Consider the following 7,665-nt stretch of genomic DNA (forward strand, 5'->3'; position numbering starts at 1 on the left):
TATGAGCAAAACATGTTTTTGGACCATTTTTAGTATTTTTGCATGGTCAGGAATGATTTTTGGTAATCAAATTATGTTTATATGGAATTAAACTTGATTAAACAACATAAAATTAATTAAATAGGTGAAATACCTTATAGTTTTCTTGGTGGGATGAAGAACAGCAGATGAGGCCTAATTTGTTTCTTGAATTTAGTGGGAATAATATCTTGGATCTCTTAATTACAAAGTAGCTAATAAATAATAATAACAAGGGGGTGGCAGCCGAAAAGTAATTGGGCCTCCCCCTTGGCCCAATTTTGGCCCATTTTCTTGATTTGCATGCCCGGACGTGAAATTCCGAGTCTAATTTATTTCAGGTTCAGTTTTTGGCACGAAAAATATATTGGGTACGACAAACAGTGCGAAAATAATCGTTTTTCGGTCATTTTTGTGTAAATTTATAAAAACATACTATTCGTTTGTAAAAATCAAAAATATTTTCAGGATCACTTAAAACATTCCAACTAAGTGTTTTTGTAAATCCTTTTCGGCTTAATGGATGATACAATGCTTGTTTTGTAACTCTCTTTCGCGTTTAAATCCATAGCGGGTAGTTACAAGAGCATGTTTTCGTTTAACTGGTTTGCTATCGTACAAATGCCATAATACTACTATGTTAGCTTATATTAAAAGAATATCACTTATAGATGCCCCCCCGGGATATCTGGGTCATAACCAGACCCGTTCGGTTAATCATTCGTTCATTACGCAATAAGTAGTTAATCGATTATTCAGTTTGTAAATATCGAGGTGTATCCGGTTTTGTCACGAGTGTCACATTCTCCCCCCATTAAGAGATTTCGTCCCTGAAATTCAATATGCCAATTATACGTTCCTTAGGGACAAACAGGAGTATTTGTTTTCGTTTTCAAATATATTTGGTTCCCCGTTTTGGATTTTACCGAACTTTGATCAATAAAATTTTTGACGAGTCATAACTGTTTAAATTTCCAATCCATTATTCAAATGGGTTCTTTACCAAGTTTAGTTACATGTAAGTTTTCAAGTGGTATTATCTCTGCCTCGTTAATAAGGCACTTGCTTGTTTCAATATATAGGAAATTATTAGAGGGCTAAAACTCGACCACTAAATATGGTTTTAGTCGTTTTCTATGGGATTAAGTTTCAAGATAACTTCATACGGTTCTGTAAATGTTGATGTTAACTTATCGGTTTCCTCAACTCAAATAACACCTTTCAAAGGTTAACAAGTTATTACGTACATCAGTATATTTCTTCTGTCAGTCTCAAGCGACTTTCAGTTTGTTTTTGAATCTTACGAGTTTTATCGATGGTTTTCGGAATCAAATCAGATTTTTCATTTTGAGTGTTGCCAACTTTCAATCTAATAAAGTATCAATTCATGTTCTTGCTCGTATCATATCAGTTATAGTACCATTCGTATAATTAACTATTAGTATACGAGGATTAGACCAGTGGAAAATGCTGGTCCTATATTTCTCTAAGGTTTAATTTACAGGCACAAGGTAATTCTTCCACTGTCTGTATAGTTTATCCAGATCGATCTTTTGTTTGGGAAGGACAGGTCGTGCTTAAACCGATTCGGTTTCTTAAGTTTGCCAGAAAATAAAAGGTGGGATGACTGTCTCGATCTGAAATAATTGGGATAGACGCGTCTTGCTAAGATTTAATTTCGTTAACATAATGGTAGGCAAGTCTTTCAGTTATGTAGTTGTTATAGGTCGGGAGAAAGTGTGCAGTTAGCCGATCAATTAATACCCGGACGACACTGTGTTCTCGGAATGATTTACGAAAGTGTGTTATGAGTCTCATAGGAATCTGTTCCCACTTCTATTGGGTGTTTTCGGTTGTTATAACATTACTGAGGGTTTTTGATCCTCTGCTTTAATTCTAGCACGAGTCAGGTATTTACTGATATGTGTGGTTCATTTATGATTAGTCATATAAGTTATCAAGAGTTGAAATCTAGACTTGGTTTTTGAAGCATAGAATTTCATCGGTATTATTTTAGAAGTTCTGCTCGTCCCCATGCAAGATTTTGTTTTCTAAAATGTTATGCTCTTAGGGCTTTCTTTCGGGCGATATGAATTTACCCGATAAGGTTTGTCTAAACAATTGTTTCAAATGCCCGTACTTTCCAGTGTTTAACTTTATCCCTTCATCTTAAGGCATCAGTTTTCACAATAACACTTGTTCCACAACTCTACTCGTCTTCCTTATCCCATATTCAGTTTTGTCAGGTTAATTGTAGGTCATAAGCTTCTGCGATTCATGTAATTTGCGCGTTTGATGGCATATAAGTAGCATTCCTATGTCTTAGATGCAAAAGCAATCGTCCCATACTCTGGGTTAAGGATAGTATAATTTTCTCGTGCATTTTATATTGTAGGGAAGCATATGCTATAACCTTATTTCTATGCGTTAGTATGCATTCCAATTTTTTTCGGGATACATCATAATAGATTACAAGCTCATCAGTCCCTTCTGTAAGACTTAGCATACGGGTTGGACAAAGTTTCTGTCTCAGCAATTGAAAATCCATCTCTTGTTCTTCCCCAATCATAAACTCGGTTCTTTTTGGGTTAAGAGGGTTAAAGGTTGGGCTATACTGGATTTTCAATAAGGTGCCGGTAATACTCAACTAATTCCAAAATTTGGCGAATTTCTTTTACTGACTCTGGTGTTTATCAATTTTGCTCGGGTGTATGTGAATTTCGTGTCAACAAATAACGTGTTCTAAGCATCGTACTTCTTATAACCATAATTCACACTTGGACAACTTGGCATATAATTTCTCCTATCTCAACAACCATAGGATTGCTCGTACATGTTGTTTGTATTCCTCTTGGGTTTTCGAATATATCTAGATATCATCGATAAACACTATAACGAATTTGTAGAGGTACGGCTTACGAACTCAGTTTATGAGGTCCATGAAAATTGCAGGTGCATTAGTTAGCCCAAAAGGCATAACTAAGAATTTATAGCGACCTTATTGAGTACGAAACGCCATTTTAGGAACATATTCCTCTTGGATTTTAACTTGAAGATCGCCGGATCGGAGGTTGATTTTTGAGAAGTAATTTGCTCCTTGGAGTTGATTGAACAATTCGTCTATTCGTGGGAGAGAGTATCGGTTTTTTATGGTAACTTTGTTTAATTCCCGGTAATCAATGCACATCCTAAAACTTCCATCTTTCTTCTTCACGAATAACACTAGTGCTCCCCAAGGAGAATAGCTAGGGCGTATAAAACCCTTATCCAATAATTCTTGTAATTGCTAGACAATTCTTGCATTTCAGAGGGTGCCAATCGATAAGGTGCCTTGGCAATGGGGGCTGATCCTGGGATTAGGTCAATAAGAAATTCAACTTGTTGGGTTGGTGGTAATCCGGGTAATTCATCGGGAAAGACTTCAGGGTATTCACACACCACGGGGATATCATCTATGCGTTTTTCTTCAGGGTTCTTTACGGTTACGTTTGCAAGAAACGCCATACACCCTTGGCGTAAATGATGAGCGTCGGATATATCTAAAAGAATGACCCTCACAACTAAGCTTTAAATATAAAACAAAAATCTTAAACCACACACAACCGGCAAGTGTACCGATCGCAAGTAGTATAGACCTAGGAAGTCCGAATATCGAACACGTGGACACGTAAGACACTAACGATTGCTAAACCTAGACAAGACCTACCTAAAAATAATATTTAATTTATTTTTGATTTCTTTTAACTTAACTTAACTAACTAGACTGACTGACAAAAGTTACCTAAAATAGAAAACTTAACGACAAACTAACTGTGTTAACTTCGGATGGAGAAAAACGTCTACCTAGGTCTGAATCAAACTGAAGGCCTAACAAGCTAATGGATTAAATGATATCAAGACACCGGTTCCTAAATATGACACGACTAAGGATCGCTCGGGCTCACTGGATTACCTCTTGGTCTCACTCAGCAAGCCTAAACTACTCAAAATCGGCTAAAACGACCAAACCGGGATACGATCGTTAACGTGTTCTAATGTTGACTCACCTCTCGGTCTCACCAACACTCGACCCTAATGGTAATGAATACTACACAACCAAGGATAGAGGAACAATTCAACTTAAACCAAATAGATCAACTAGTCGCTCAAAACACCTAAACCGGACAAGAAACGAACTCGCTCTCGCGCAATCCTTATTCTAGCATGCAAAGGTAATGAGACGACCCTAACTTCTTATCACCTCTCGGTCTCTAAGAAGGTACCTAACCACTGTACTTTAACCAAATAATCACGCAACAAAACCCTACGGTTGTACCTACCGCAAACAAACCCTAAACACAAAGTCTAGAATCAAACAATGCACGATCAATCAACACAAAACTAATCAACCAACGCAAGGGGGTTTAAGCAATGAATGACCAAAATTTCCAGCCCTTAAACACAACCTATTTCATGTCTAAATCAAACTTTATATTTACAAATTAAGTCTATCAATCGAACAATCCAACAAGCTCATCAAACACTAACAATAATCATCATTCCTAGGTAGAACTAACAAGATTAGCCTGACATACTTTTTGGACAGCCATGAATACTCATTAAAAACATTGTATAACCCATCTCAAACATCAATTCAAGCATTCAATGATCAACAAATATCATAAACAATTCAATCTCTCAATCAATTGCAAAACAAATCAACAATTAAGCAAGAAAATCAAAGTGAATGAACAATGAAAAAGATGGAAGGATATGGATGATTCCGGGCTGCTCCTTGGCTGTACAAATGAATGGTAAACGATCCCGGGGCTTGTTCTTGTGTCTTTCTTCCTTTCTTAGCCACCACAACACTTGAAAACCCTAGCCACAAAACTTTTTCTCCTTGGTTTGCTGCTGTCGAGAATCCGATCGGACCAGGTTAGGGTTCTTCTAGGGTTTTATTTTTTTTATATTATAATATCATTGTAAGACTTGGGCCTCCATGATGCATATGGACCGGGCTTTGAGTTGTTTCTTGAAATGGTATGCGTAAAAGGCTCGTAAACTCCTCGAAAAGCTCGGTTTCTTCAATCTTTCACCCATAGCCTACAAGATAAAGATTAATATGTAAAACCTATCTAAAACGAGTTAAAACACATAAAATATAATATAATACGTAGATAAAAGGTGCGGAAAATTAGTGTGTTTTACAACACATCAGTAAACACTTCAACACCTTAAGATGAGACAAGAGAGGTAATATTGAACTGGACCTCTCTCCCTGTACCTTAACCATTTCACCATCCGAAAGGGGAATTTTAACTATCTTGTCATTAAACACGATTCCCGCGTTGTAATTAGCTAACCAGCACATACTGACAATTACATTGATGCTTCCCAATATACTGAAAATAAGTCAATAAAAATGGTTGTAAGGCCCCCGAACCCGGGTGCCCTACTTTCACGCTAGTTGGATTTACTCATTCACATAATTCGGAAAATTAGAGTTAATTAAAACATTTCGTGGAATAAAGTCAACCATTCTTACATAACATAAACATCTTGTCTTAAATAGAAATAACATAAGTCTTAAACATAAAACATAAATGACACGGGTGTCTTCTTTATAGCGATGTCAGTTTTCCTCTTATTGCCACGTGTCCTCCTCAAACAACTTGTCTCATTCTACTTGCCTGCATGCATACTAAAAGTTAGCAATGCTAAGTGATTTCTAGTTAATTAACGTACATTACGTTCACTTACTCACTAATACGCGTCCAAAGATACGTATTAATACTTACCTATTCATTTATTACTCAAACATACATACATACATTTATACTTCTTACTGACTACATACCTCGGATACTAATAAGATCCAGTCTCCACATACCTTGGATATTATAAGGGTCTAGTCCCTACATACCTCAGACTTAATAAGGATCCAGCGTCCTACATACCTTGGATATCATAAGGGTCCAGTCCATACTTACCTTGGATATTATAAGGGTCCAGTGCCCTACATACCTCGATTATTATTAGGGCCCGATGCCCTCTAATATACCATACCATTCTACTTCGTTAGATTTCCTTTCTATTTCCTTCAATCATAACTAATATAACCACTACGTGCATACTAGTTAATCAATCCATAACATTCACATTCATCCGCAAACATATATCTAATATACACTTACCGTTTAAGGTAAGTGTATTAATCTAACACATCGTAGTATGCATACAGCCCTAAAACATAACACATAAAAAGGGGTTAGAACTCACATGGATCCTGTTAAGCTCACCGTTAATAGTAATTCCCTTACTGAGTTGTGCGCGGCTAACTGTCTAATAAGGTACACGTATTAATCCTCTATAATCACTTTTCATTCATTTTTAAGTTAACGGGGTAAACTTTTTAAGTTAACTGAACCGACATGTAATCTTCTTAATTTGTTCATGTTAATTTAATTATGCTTATTCCCCCTTTGCTATCCTTATTCATATCTACCATTCTTATTTCATTATTAGTTTACTCTTTTAACTCTTTTATAAGTTAGTGTTTCCGTACGCGAGTTCGGGTTCGTGTGTTTGGTTCATCTTCATCCCATTTTCCTTTACTTGAGGCGGGTCACGGGTTCGGGTTTCGTTCAAGTTTTTTTATCTAGCCTACACTTTTATTATTATAATAAGTCATACTATTTATTATTATTAGTTTTATTATTATTATTATTATTATTATTATTATTATTATTATTATTATTATTATTATTATTATTATTATTATTATTATTATTATTATTATTATTATATACCCACCAACCCCCATCTAACCTACCTGGCTCCACCACCAAGACCCCTCACATCTTCTTCATTCTTTCTTTCTTCCTTGCTGCTAGCCCCCCCCCACCGCCGCCGCCGACGCCACCTTCAATTTCCGGTGACACACCCCCCGTTCCGTCACTCCCCCTTCTTCGATTCCAGGAAGCACGACAGAAGTAGGCTGGGTTGAACCTCACCCATGTTCTAGTTGCACACCGACTATTCGCATCGCATCAAAGATGATTCATATGACATGCAAATTATGTTTTTCGCATAAGGGGTAATTCGCATGTCGTGCGAATTATGTGTTTCGCGTAAGGGGTATTTCGCATGCCGTGCGAATTATATGTTTCGCATAAGGGGTATTTCGCATGCCATGCGAATTATGTGTTTCTGGATTTGGTTTAGTTTGGCCGCGTTTCGGGTTTATGGTTTCGTCTGACTCCAGCCACCTAAAAGTGCTCAACAAACACGGTTAGGGTATAGACTTTAGGTTCATTTCGGGTCCGATGGTTCGTGCTTCGACGCTGCAGATCTGATTCGAGTTCCGGTTTAGGCCGAGCTGTCAGGATTCGGGTATTAGTGAAGATCCGGTTGCCTTGTATTGTTATCATTTGTATTATGCCAAAACACATGATATTGTTATTGTTGTTATTATTGTTTGATTTGTTTGTAGCTCGTTTATTTGGTTCGTTCGTGTCGGTTTGGCTTGTTTGTTCATTTGTTAATAATCTAAACGAAAAAGATGATGAAATAATGAATACAAAGTTTACCTTTTTGGTGATTAACTAGATCTTGGATGGATGATTGGATTTGAAAGGTTTGGTGTACAGGTGATTTTGTGTGTGT

The sequence above is a fragment of the Bidens hawaiensis genome, unplaced genomic scaffold (genome assembly GCF_021521415.1).
Source record: "Bidens hawaiensis isolate Kalapana, Puna unplaced genomic scaffold, B.hawaiensis_p1.1 tig00001143_1, whole genome shotgun sequence".
Lineage (NCBI taxonomy): Eukaryota > Viridiplantae > Streptophyta > Magnoliopsida > Asterales > Asteraceae > Bidens > Bidens hawaiensis.